The sequence below is a fragment of the Lissotriton vulgaris genome, chromosome 7 (genome assembly GCF_964263255.1).
Source record: "Lissotriton vulgaris chromosome 7, aLisVul1.2, whole genome shotgun sequence".
Classification (NCBI taxonomy): Eukaryota; Metazoa; Chordata; class Amphibia; order Caudata; family Salamandridae; genus Lissotriton; species Lissotriton vulgaris.
The window spans coordinates 873,292,331-873,306,194 of NC_141695.1; positions in this window are offsets into that span (position 1 = coordinate 873,292,331).

The following is a 13,864-nucleotide window of genomic DNA, read 5'->3' on the forward strand; positions in this document are numbered from 1 at the left end:
CACACTACAGGTGGGTTGGCACAGCTTTGTGTGTGGACAGGCACAGCATATCCCACCACAAAAAAAAACTTTTAATTGAATTTTAATTACTTTTTCCTTCGATGTAAGTGCTAAACTCACTTACCAACATTTCTTTGGTTCCACGCCCTTTTCCACAGCGGCTGGTGCTATTTGCTGTGGAGGGCTGGCTAAACCAGAAGTACTTCGGCTGACTTACGGGTCAAAGGCGGTAGTCACTTGCCTGCGCACCAATTCCCTGCTGCATTCACATAAAAACAGGATGCAGCAGAGGACGCGCAGTGGACATGCACAGCGGGCAGAAGGCGTGCCAAAAGCAAGCCCGTCTGCGCCTGGACTGGGCCTAGGGCCACAATCCCTGTCCATCGGATATCAAAAGAAAGGACAAGATTGACATACTCTAATATTACTCTCTTGAGTTTCAACAAAACCAATCTAAAACCTCCCTGCCATCAGCTCGACCTATCCAAAGAGCCCAAGTAATGCCCTCACTGCAACACAAAGTTTCTCTTTACGAAAATAAAGGCGTGTTTCAATAATAAATATGTCTCATGTGGGCAAACACCAGCCCCTAAGACATTTATAGGCTTACTCCTCAACACCCGCTCCCTGATAAAACATCACATAGAATTTGCAGAACTGTGGACTGCACACAAAGTAGATATGGTGTTCGTCACTGAAACGTGGGCAAATAGCACCTCTGATCTTGACCTGTCCCTAGCTGTCATGATCTGGTCACCGGTAAAGCGCTTCCCTTTCTTGCGCTGTTGCGGAGTCCAGCACCAATGAAGACCACAACTCCCGGCATTCATTGCAGGAAAACTACCACACCCAGCATGCTCGAGCAGCACGTTGCGTCTGCAACGTGAGACACGCTTCATCGGTACTAAAACCCATGCCGGTGCCGGTGAAGCTGTCGCTGACGAATATTCTTCCCTGGTGGTTACGAGTGGTTGGTATCACAGAAAGGTGGTAAGAACCTTTGTTTCCCTTACCCCGATTCGGTGCAGGTTTTGGCTGTGGTGCTGTTCGGAACTCTCCGCGAGAGTAAACGGCATGCTTCCTGGATTTGAGTTAAAGGGCTCTTTTAGCAGTTCATTTGAGTCCGTTTTCCCCATTGGCCGAGTCGCGCATTCCGCCGTCTCGATGCGGGGGGAGCATTTCATGTTCATGTGATTTGGCGAGACATTAGTGGTCTTGCAGTTCACCGCAAGGAGCGGTTTTGGGCTCAATTCTCTGGTTGGACTACCCACGGATTGTTTGGTGTCTTGGTCAGCATATTGGCCGCTGAACATTATTGTCTCCTGTTAACTGGTGGAACAGACGCCGTTAAGGAGAATTAACTCCGTCTGTTGTTCTTGTATGATTTTCCCCACAACCTTTTGTCTCTGTTTTTATAGGAGAGAGAATCTAGGGGTGAACTGATAAGGGGTTTGGCTATTCATAGAAGAAGCACAATTAATGCAAGGTATGTTATGTAGAGAACCCACATGATTGCACAGTCGACACATAAGTTGAAGCTACAATGTGTTCTCTTGATTTCCCATTACAGTTAACCAAATCCCTGGTTTCACCCTGATCTCTCCACATATCAAGACATCAGTATTTTCCTTTACAGGTAGGAGTGTGGGTACACTGTACGGTGTGTAGGAAGGAGGGGCAAAGAAAGTGTTATGATCTGTGAATCCTGTGGGTGTGTTGTGAGCATCTTCTGTTGTCATTTCAGGTCTCCCTCCCTGCTGTCCCCTTCCTTTCCTTCCCTCACTGGACTATCCTGGTGGTCTGTGTATTTACACTTCAGACTCCGGGGCCGTCGAGAGGTGGAACCCCAATAGCATCGACACAATCCTGAACATATTGAAAGGAGGGGCCTGACACTACCTATGCCTCAATGATTTACAATCATTAAAAATGACAGACAAGACAAATGGGGAGAAGTTTTAGCAATCAAAGCCAACATTTCTCTGGATGTAAAAGGGTCCCTGGCAGGAAGCAGCTCTGACTGTAAACTACTTTCCTTTCGAATCAGCTTAAGTGTTAACTACACCTTCAATGGTACATTACTCTATGGAACTCCCAACACGAAAAGTATAAGCACATTTGAGGAAATCATCAGCTCAATAATAGAATCAAACACTGACTCAGAGGATACTGTATATTATGTGACTTTAACTATCACCTAGAAAATTTAGAAGACCATAACACAGCATTGTTAATAGAGATGATGGCCAATGCCTCGTTGGAACAGAAAGTCATGCATCCCACACATGATGCCGGTCACACTCTGGGTGGATTATTCACATCCAATCCCCACCATAAACTACTAGAGGTTCTGCCAATTCCATTGCCAGACCACAGATCCTACCTGTTCGCTGTGACTACCACACATCACATTCCCAGTCCCCACATATCCCATAGGATAATCAAAGGACGTAATTGGAGGAATATAGGCCCCCAGCAGATGCAATGCACCTTAGCATCTTCCAAATCTGACCTAAAACCTGAGGTAGTTTCACCAACTGGATCAAATCTGCAGTGAACTCGCAAGCACCGGAAAAAAGCATCACCAACAAGTGCACAAGGAAATCCGAGCCCTGTTTCTGTGACGCCTTGCGCAAACAGAAACAGATCTGCAGAAAAGCCGAGAGACGCTGGAGAAGTAACTACACAATAGCCGATAAAACTTCGGACTACCAATCACTGAGAACCTATAAAAGGATGATACTGGACAAGAAAAGCAGATACTTTTCAGATAAAATCCAGCAGGCGGACAACTCCGGCAAAGCACTATTCACAACACTAAAGAAACTAGTTAAACTTCCAGAACCACAAAAAAGGACTTTAGTGTAGCATTCTGCAACAAACTTGCAGGGTATTTTAAGGACAAGGTGCAAACCATCTTTGAATCCCTCACAGACTGGGAAGACGGCATGGCAGTCACTCTTGCCACAACCCCCCATGCCCCATCAATGTATTGGACTCCTATGGTCCACCTAGCATAGCACAAGTCTCGCAGGCAATCAAATCAATAAAATCTGGAGCACCATCAGACCCTGTCGACCCAACATATTTCATATGGCACCGGACATAATCAGCGAACAACTTAGTATACTCTTCAAAGAAATTATCCCTTCAGGTGTCTTTCCAGATGCATGGAAAATTATGTCAATTCTTCCTTTATTGAAAAAACCCGATCTAGATCCCAGCGACAATTGCAATTACAGACCAATATCAAAGATTCCCTTCCGGGCCAAGGATTGGGAAAAAATTATTTATTCCCACCTAACGACCTTTATCTCCTTGGCAGACTTATTGGATCACTCCCAGTATGGCTTCTGACAAGGGCATGGCACAGAAACTGCCCTGATTATGGCAGCAGAGGAGATCCCGGCAATACTGGACACGAGTGCCAAGGCCACCTTGATCCTGTTGGATCTATTGGCGGCTTTTGACACTGTGAACCACAACATTTAAATCAAAAGGCTCCAAGAGGTAGGAGTCAAGAACACTATTCAAAAACTGATCAAATCCTATCTGCACAACAGATACCAATATGTTCAGATCAGTGACTCCTGCTCAGAGCAGTTTACACTGCCATGTGGGGTGCCGCAGGGCTCCTCATTAAGCCCCACCTTGTTTAACCTTAATGTGACCCCTTTAGCTAATATCATCAGACAATTTGTCTTCACACTAATATCTAATGCAGATGACACCCAAATTGTGGTGTTCATTTCAAGTAGCCCTCAATCAATCAATCAATCAATCAATCACGGCATTTGTAAAGCGCTCTACTCACCCGGGAGGGTCTCAAGGCGCTGGGGGAGAGGGGTAAGTTACTGCTCGAACAACCAGGTCTTGAGCTGCTTCCTGAAGGAGAGATGGTCTTGGGTACGCCGTAGGTGGGTGGGGAGGGAGTTCTAAGTCTTGGCTGCCAGGTAGGAGAAGGATCTTCCTCCAGCGGTGGCTCTGCGGATGTGTGGTACGGTGGCGAGGGCGTGGCTGGTCGATCGTAGTTGGCGGGTGGGCGTGTAGAAGGTTAGGCGGTCGTTGAGGTACTTGGGTCCCAGGTCATGGAGAGCCTTGTGTGCGTGGGTGAGGAGTCTGAACGTGATTCTCTTGCTGACGGGGAGCCAGTGCAGGTCTCTCAGGTGTCCGGTGATGTGGCTGTGTCGGGGGATGTCCAGGATGAGTCGTGCGGAGGCGTTCTGGATGCGTTGGAGTCTTTTTTGAAGTTTGGCTGTGGTTCCGGCGTAGAGGGTGTTCCCGTAGTCCAGTCGGCTGGTGACGAGTGCATGGGTGACGGTCTTCCTGGTTTTGGTGGGGATCCATCTGAAGATCTTGCGGAGCATGCGCAGGGTGTAAAAGCATGAAGATGAGACGGCGTTGACTTGTCTGGTCATCAACAGGGAGGAGTCCAGGATGAAGCCCAGGTTGCGTGCGTGGTCCGTTGGTTTGGGAGCTGTGCCCAAGGCCGGGGGCCACCAGGAGTCGTCCCAGGTGGAGGGTGATGATCCCAGGATGAGGACTTCCGTCTTGTCTGAGTTCAGTTTAAGGCGGCTGTTCTTCATCCAGTCGGCGACGTCTTTCATCCCTTCGTGTAGGTTGGCTCTGGCGGTGGTGGGGTCGTTGGTGAGGGAGAGGATCAGCTGGGTGTCGTCAGCGTAGGAGATGATGTTGAGGTTGTGTTGGCGTGCGATGGCTGCAAGGGGGCTCAAGCAGACGTTGAAGAGGGTTGGACTGAGTGAAGATCCTTGTGGTACGCCGCAGATGACGTCGGTGGCCTTGGATCTGAACAGAGGGAGGCTGACTCTCTGGGTTCTTCCGGCGAGGAACGAGATGATCCACTCCAGTGCTTTCTCTCGGATTCCGATGTTGCTGAGGCGCTTCACTAGGGTGCGGTGGCAGACAGTGTCGAACGCCGCAAAGAGGTCCAGGAGGATGAGGGCCGCTGTTTCCCCGTTGTCGATCAGGGTTCTGATGTCGTCTGTGGCTGCGATTAGGGTGGTCTCGGTGCTGTGGTTGGCCCGGAACCCGGACTGCGGGGGGTCGAGGGATCTGTTTGTCTCGAGGAAGGCGACAAGCTGTCTGTTGACGGTCTTCTCAATTACTTTGGCCGGAAAAGGAAGGAGCGAGATGGGACGGTAGTTCTTGAGGTCGGTGGGGTCCGCCGTTGGTTTCTTCAGGAGGGCGGTCAGCTCGGCGTGCTTCCAGCTCTCCGGGAAGGTGGTGGTGTGGAAGGAGGAGTTGATGATGTCTCGGAGATGGGGTGCGATGATGGCGTCGGCTTTGTTGAAGACGTGGTGTGGGCATCGGTCGGTTGGTGATCCAAAGGGGATGGAGTTCATTGTACGGGTGGTGTCTTCGGTGCTGATCGGGGTCCAGTTGCAGAGGGTGGTGGTGGCGGGCATTGGTTCGGTGGTAGGGTGCGTGGTCTGTGCGTGGAAGCTGTTGTGTATGTCGGCGATCTTGCGATGGAAGAACGAGGAGAGTGAGTTGCAGAGGTCTTCCGCTGGAGTTATGTCGTTATTTCCAGCGCTGGGGTTAGAGAACTCTTTGACGATGCTGAAGAGTTCCTTGCTGTCATGGGCGTTGTTGTCACGTCGTTCTTTGAGTGCCGTCTTCTTGGTTGCGTGGATCAGCTGGTGGTGTTTGCGGGTGGCGTGCTTGAGGGCGGTCCTGTTTTCTGTGGTCTGGTCGAGCCGCCAGGCTTTTTCGAGGGTGCAGCAGTTCTTCTTGGATTCCTTGAGTTCGTTGGTGAACCAGGGGATTTTCTTGCTGCTCGCTTTAGAACATGAATGTCCCACATAAACAAATTGATGAGGACAAATTGTCTAAAGCTTAATGGAACCAACACAGACGGCCTCCTATTGGGATCAGATACCTCCTTTTGGTCACAGAAATGGTGGCTCCACAGCATGGGAGCTCACCCTGCCCCAGTCCAAAAAGTGAGAAACCTAGGCATCATCTTTGATGACAAACTGACCTTCCAACACCGGGTCAACAAAGTCGTCTCCTTGGTGTTTCTAACTTTAAAATCAATCCGCAAAATATGCACCTTCATTCCCCCTGAAGCACTAAAAACACTAGTGACGGTTTCAGCCGTGGCTAGACTGGATTTCGGAAATGCCCAATACCTAGGCCTTCAAAAACAGCACATGGTCAAGCTTCAGCGCGGCCGCCAGAATTCTGATGGACATCCCCAAATTCCAGTCCATCTCAGAAGGCCTGAACAAACTCCACTGGCTTTCAATGAGGAAAAGAATAGATTTCAAATTTCTATGTCTGGCGTACAAATCTGTACACGGAAATGGACCAGAGTTTTTGAAATAACACATCACCTGGTACCATCCACCTAGACACCTACGCTCAGATTTAGAAAGCTAATAAAGACTTGGCTTGGCAGAGCGCCTAGATGCACCTTGGACATTCGTGCGCTATATAAATCCTACAATCAAATCAAATCAAATCCTCCCAGGAAGACCCTTCTGCCTGGTGATGGGCCATCAGGATATGTAGGACACACCTCAGCTCCCTTTGTGTGACTACCTAGAGTGAATGCACAAATAGCCCAACTGTTAGTCTAAACCAGACATTGATTCCACAAGCAGGCTTAGGCCCAGAATGGTAAAGCAAGAAAATCCCCACTTTTATAAAGGGGCATTTTCAAACACACATTTTAAAAACCACCTACACCAGTGTTCTTCAATCTGTGGGGCGCGCCCCACTGGGGGGGGCACGACACCTTCCCAGGGGGGGCGCGCACTCCACTTCAATTTGACCTTTGTGCCCTGCAGTCGTCTGTCTGTCCGTGTAAGTCTTCTTGAAGCACTACGGACTCTGTATGGGGAAGGGGGAGGAAGGGGAGATCGATAGAGGAGGTGCCCGTTCTTTTGTTATGTTAACTCTCCCAGGAGGGGGTTAATCACAGAGCTGACAGCTTCAGCTGCAGTGGGACATGCTTTTGGTTTTTAGCAGAGGAGACCCCTCGCCTCCCACTGCACCAGAAGCATGTCAGCTCTGTGAATTAACCCCCTCCTGGGAGAGTTAGCTCTTCCCAGAACGGAGACAAAGTTTCCAGGGACATAATGCTCCGTTTACTTTCTCTTGTATTTGTTTGCTCATGATTGTCACTTTTGCCTCATGTAATTTAGCGTTTGCTTTTGTAATTTGTTCACTTGGAATGTTCTCTCATGTATCAGTTCTGTTCCTATTGTGAAGCGCTCTGACCCCTTCGGGTAAAGTCTGCGCTATATAAAAACGCATAAATAAATAAAGGGGTTGGGTGGGGGGGACTGAAAGTGCCAGCTCTATTCTACAGTCTTGCCTCATGACCTTGAATCATTTTAAAACACAATGTTGTAAATATCGTTTTTCAACCATTCATTTTTAATGTGTAAAAGTCTATTACATACATTTTACAGACAAAATGTGTTTATGCGTCATGCGACTTCCATATAAAAAGTTTATTTTAGATCAATACATGACCTCACATATGAGAAATAGAAGGTGGTGACAGATTATTTACAGTATTATTAGTGAACTGCTGTTGCACATACTGAAAACACACATCACTATCCCTGAATATCCGATGTACACACATTTAGTATTTGACCAAAGAAGGCATGAAAGAGCAGAGAGTTGATCATAAAATCAAAGCTGGGCCGAACAGGGGCCCACAAATACATTTGGCCCACAGGCCCCAAAATTCTTAAAATGTCCCTGAAAGTTTATTTTAAAATTACACAGGCAGGCTTATAAATAAGAATTATGTATTCATTTGAGCTGTGTAAAAAGCCTCTGTCATTTCACCACACCCACCTACTCACAAACCTGCAGTTTACTAAGCTCTCTTATTGTATTGAATGTTATTCGCTGAATATGCCCGGAATGTGCGCGTTGCGGTCGAGTCCAGACATTTCTGTCAGGTGGTGGGGGGGCCCAACATCTAAAAAAAATCAGCTGGGGGGGGCTCAACCTACAAAAGTTTGAAGACCTCTGACCGACACAAAGGTGTGCTTTTAAATTCTGAGTAAAGGGAAGCCAAACTCCAAATCGCTATCTCTTCCCAATTGAAAGTTACACTTGTAAAATATGACAAGGTGGATTCAACGGTAACCTAGGGGAGTGATTGTCCTTGCAGTGGTGAAAAATGAAATGGACAGTATTTCACTATCAGGACATATAGAACAAATCAGTACATGTTCTACCTTTCTCATACACTGCACCCTGCACACGGGGCTACCTTGGTACTACCTTAGGGGTGCCTTACATGTAGAAAAAGGGATGGTTTGGGCCTGGCAAGTGTCTGCACTTGTCAGGTCGACATGACAGTTAAAAATTGTACTCACAGACACTGCCGTGGCAGGTCTGAGACATGTGGGTAGAACAATCAGTGCTGCAGGCCCACTAGTAGCATTTGAATTACAGGCCATGGGCACGCCTAGTGCACTCTACTAAGGACTTACCAGTAAATGAACTATGTCAATCATGGTTAACCAATTATAATCACAATTTACCCAGGAAGTACTTGAACTTTAGCACTGATCAGCAGTTGTAAAGTACCTAGAGCTCTAAATCCACAAAAAATGAAATGCAGCACACAGTTAAAAACAGGAGGTTAGAAGAAAAAAGATGGGAAAACACTCCAAAGATGCCAACTATAACATGTGCCCCCCCCCCTCCAGCTGAAAGTGGGAAAAACTACGCAACCTCTTGGGAGTTGTCTTCACTAAGGTGGAAGAACCTGGACAGAACATCAGCACTGACATGTTCTGTGCCAGGGCAGTGTTCCCCCATAAAGTTCATTCCCTGTAGCGAGATTGCCCATCTCAACAGTTTCAGGTTGTCACCACTCAGCTGCATTAACCATCTAAGGGGTCTGTGATCTGTCTGAACCCAGAAGTGAGTCTCAAATAAGTAGGGTCATATCTTCAGCGGCCAAACCAAAGCAAAAGTTTCCCATTCAATTGTACTCCACCTCTGTCCCAGGGGAAATAGCCTCCTATTAATGAAAGCTATGGGTTGATCTAGCACCTCTTCATTTAGCCTGTGAAAATACAGCACCCACACCATTCTTTGAGGAATAAGTCTGCACCACAAACTCCTTGGAGAAGTCAGGAGTCTTGAGCTTGAGCGCCATGCACATGGTCTCCTTCATGACACCAAAAGCGGTCTAAGCAAAACCAAAGGGGTCTGACATGCCTCAGCCCAGAGCACCTGATGTGGTTGCTTTCTTGAAGTCAGCTCAGTCAAGGACACAACAATGGTGCTACATCTCTTGACAAACCTGTGGTAGTACCTGATGAGACCTAAGAAGGCTCTCATCTCTGTCTGGGTCTTGGGTGGTGCCCAAACCAGAATGGTGTTAATATTGCGTTTTAAGGACGCCACCTGGCTGCTACTTACTTGGTGCCCCAAGTACACCACAGACCCTTGTCCTGTCTTGCACCTACTGCCCTTGATAGTGAGGCCTGCATTCTGCATGGTCTTCAACACTTCCCAGAGGTGTTGCAAATGATCTTCTCGACTGGAACTGAACACTCCAATATCATCCAAATAGGCAGCACTGAAATTCTCCTGCCCATCCAGGACCGGGTTGACCAGTCTCTGAAGACTGCCTTCATATTTGGGGCAAGTAAAAGTGGGTGACAAGCCTGTCAAAGGTTTGGCCTGAACCAACATCCTGCCAAAGGCATGTCATGAGCCAAACCCAGTAGGAAGGTTCTGAAGTACAGGGGTACCACCAGCACATGGACCGGCCAAGGCTCAGCAACCTTAGGCTCTTTATAGAGGAGAACATTCTCCCAGTAAATCAGGTGTGACCTGGCCTCTTTGTCAGCTGCCTGGTCATCGGCCTGCTGTCTGAGACCCACAAAAGTAGGATATGCCTTCGGCTCCAAGCAGAAATCTTCCCTAGTTGGACGCATTCTTGCTGCCAATGGGTCAGCGCAGGCAAGTCTCCCAGTTTAACTACCTCATCCCCAGTAGGTACTGGGGCGTCCCCCTCAGATTCAGCCTCCTCTCAGACCATGGGAATTTCGGGGTAGGTTTCCTGTGCCCCCTGCCCTTCCTATTCCCAGCAGACACCTGGGCAACTATTTCAGGCTCTTAGTTGTCCTGATTACCATGGACTGCCATGGATCATGTGGTCAGGCTAGCCCACTCCGGCAATCCCGACAATTGCAAGTATGACCTGTATGCCACCTCCCTCCAGGTCATTCCCCAGCAGACAATCAACATGCATGGATGGGCTCACAGCTAATCGCAAGGAACCTGAGACCCCACTCCTGACTCAAATGGAACCTGAGACACTTTACAGAAGGGGTCACTGTTGTTGACAGCCATAACTTGGTGAAATTCATTAGGGATTACTTGATCTTCAGACACCAGGTGACACCTGACAAAAGTCGCACTGGCTCCTGTGTCTCTCAGAGCCTCTACCCTCTGTCCATGGATGGTCACCAACTGGCTGTACTTCTTAGTGTTATCAGGCATTAGTTTTCTCTGGGTCATCTCACTGTCCCCTAGTGAGACAGGGTCATCTCTGCTAGGTCCCCACACCCTCCAGGGACCAACTCCTCCCCAAAGACTACTCTAAACATCACCTGTGTCTGCCCACTGGTGGGGGTTGTGTCCACTTGGGACTCGGGGTTCCCTCTCATGTGACCCCCTTGATCACAAGAATGACATTTCCTGGGACCCCTCCCTCCAGACTTCTCTGTATAGTTCCATGGTTTCTTATCACCTGGAGGCGATAATAGTTACCCTGGGAACTAGTTTGGGGCCCTTTAGAGAACTCCTGATGTTTACCATTGTCCTCTTCTGATGGGGACCCTGCCCACTTTTGGCTGAATCCCTCATACACCTTCCTGTGGTCCCTGGTATTCACCCAGCGGTCTGCCTCCTAAGCAAGCTTCCTGTGGTTAGTAAGATTTCTGTCCATCAGGTGCTGGCACAGCTCTGCAAAACACAGACCAGATAAGTGCTCCCACACAATCAAAATGTACTGCCCCTGGTAATCAGTGACATTACTGTCATTAACCCAACCATCCAATACTCTGCAACAATAATCCACACACTCTTGCCTTGTCTGGGAATCAAGTTTCCTACTCTTCTAAACTCATCCTCTACTTCTGAGGGGTAAGACTACACTGGGTGAGTAGTGCTGCCTTCATCTCTAGATTGGTGAATGCATGTGCATCCCCTAGTGCCAGCAAAGTATCCCACAACTCCACTGTGAAGTGATTCCAGATCCCTGCCCCCCAGTGGTTTTCAGGAACCCCATTCATGTGCAGCACTGCCTCATAGCCTTGAAACCCTCTCTGGATATCACCCCCTCTTGATGTACTTTTCCCCTATATGTTTTGGCAAGTGCACCATTGTCTCAGACTGCATGAATGAATTACTGCCACCACTAATGCTGGACTTGGCTTTCAAGTCTAACTCCTTTAAGCTCATCTCCTGAGCTAGGGTCATCTTTTTCTCCTCCATCTTGATTCTGACAAGTTCCAACTAACAATGCCTCTCTTCCCGTCTGTCCTCCAGATCCTCAGGTTACAGACTCTAAGAGGAAACAGTGCTTCTTGCCCTGGAAGTTGCCCTCCTCCCAGGTAGGACATGATCCACAGCATCCCCTTGCAAGCTCTGCTCCTCCACTCCCATATCATCATCCTCATCCTTGGGGAGCCCACCAGCCTTCCTAGCTGCCAAAAAGGTCCTCAGCGGCTTACGCAGTTCTTCCTTTCTCGTGAGACCTCTAATGGAGCACCTGAAACCCTTGCAAATACTTTTAAGTTGAGGAATTGTGTAGGACTCCAGTTTCTCCTCCTCAAACTCAAAATCCACAGGGACAACGGATGGCTTCCCAGACTGAGATATGCTTTGTAGATAAAACTCAGGAGTTGCAAAGAAGAGAAACAATCAAAACAGTACGTGGTTGCATAGAGGTCTGCCATGTGGTAGTAGCTTACACCAACCAGTGTATGTCGAGTACAAACAAAAGCTCTATCCTCATCACTGACCAACAATTTTAGAAATGGGGGTGTCTAGTTGGCAGTGGCTTGCACCCTGTCCAAGTAAGGTCCCTTCCTTCTCTTCAGGGTAGGGGAATACATGCCCAAGAAAAGTCTGTGCTCACCTCCTTGGTAGCTTGGAATGAGCAGTCAAGCTTATCCCAGAGGCAATGTGTAATATTTTTGCAAATAAACACACAGTAACACAGTGAAAACTCTACAAATGGACACCACACCAGTTTAGAAAGACAACCAATCTTTATCAAAACCAAACATGACCAAAATGACAAAAATCCAACACACACATATCAAGACATCACTTTAAACAGTTTTACAACAGTTCAGTCCAATTAGAACTATGAAAATGTCACTTTTAGCACAAAGTACCTGGGGTGAATGAAAATGATAAGATAAAAACAGGCACAGGGGAGATGAGACGCCGGAAAGAAAAGCGAGTGGTCGGTTCCTAACATGCAGAGAAAATGATGCTTTGGTTCTTTTCTCCCAGGGGCATTGAGCTTGATTTCCTTTCTGCTATGCAGGGGAGGTAATGCATGGGTCACTTACTGTGAGAGGAGGTGATGCATCGGTTTCTTACTGCACGGGTAGGTGATGCATTGTTTCTCCGGACACGAGGCCTCGGTTCCTTACTGAAGCCCATCATCTATGTAGACTTGGCACACAGGTGCGAGGCATGGGAAATCCAGATGCGCTGGAGTAGATGTCAGGACTCCCAGGGTGCAGATAGGGTTAATAACACATTGGAGGATTAAGAATAGCAAGTCCGAAGCTATCAAGAACACCTGGTCAGAGCTAACTCGAAAATGGCGTCTGAAAAGGTCACCAGGATCGAGTTACAGTTAAAGTTCTAGTGCCCAGCAGAGAACGCGACAGAGTCCAGGTGAGGCTCGCGCTGTCTGAGAACTGCGCACTTCACCAAGGATTCAACCGCGTTAGGGAGGTAGTCAGGAGTGCCTTCATTAATTGTTTTAACGTTCTTGGTCAGAGAGTCGAAGATCACCGAACTTGTCAGGAAATATTTATCGGAGCATCGAGCAGCATTTCCAGTGATCCCGAAGAGAAGAATCAAACAGGAAAACGTGAGAGCAGCTGGTTTCCATCTTTGTGAGGAAATCATTACCGTGTCGACGGAGACGCTGCTGCGCTATCACCGGAACACCTGCAAGAGAGAAAACAACGAGAACTAAGTGCCAATAGATAATTCATGCTAGCGAAACGAAAGTACTAATGTATTTGGAAACTAACCACTTACCAAATCGAAAACCATAGTCCAGTCAGTCTGAGTAGCGTGCAGAGAAGTCAGGACACTAAAAAGGAAAAGAAGAAGTATCAGTTATGTATGACAGTAATACAAATGTGAATTGTAAATAGTTATTAGAGTAGGGAACAGTACTTACCCAGGAAAAGGAGCAGCGTTCTTGTCCTTCAGCTGTAAAAGTATACAAGCAGAAGAGTCAGGACCTGAAAAGATAATGAGAGAAGTTACAGAGGACTAAATACCATTAGGAAAAGACTAAAAATAAAGTAGGTGAATTCAAGATAGAAAATTAATATCAGAGAGTTAATAAGTGAGCAAGGCGTTACAAATCTATGCAAATATTTTACAGGTGTGCTAGAGAGGGATACTGCACGAAAGAGGCAGAGAGCAAGGAAATTAAAAGAAGAGAATAACAGAAAATAGAAAAGTAAGTGAGACAAACGAAGAGAGGAGGTTAAAAGACAATAGAAGGTTGACAGTGATTTAAAAGAGTATTTTCTAATTACAGGAGAAAGTCTCATCCTAGAATAACAGCACACAACACAAGAACACTAAT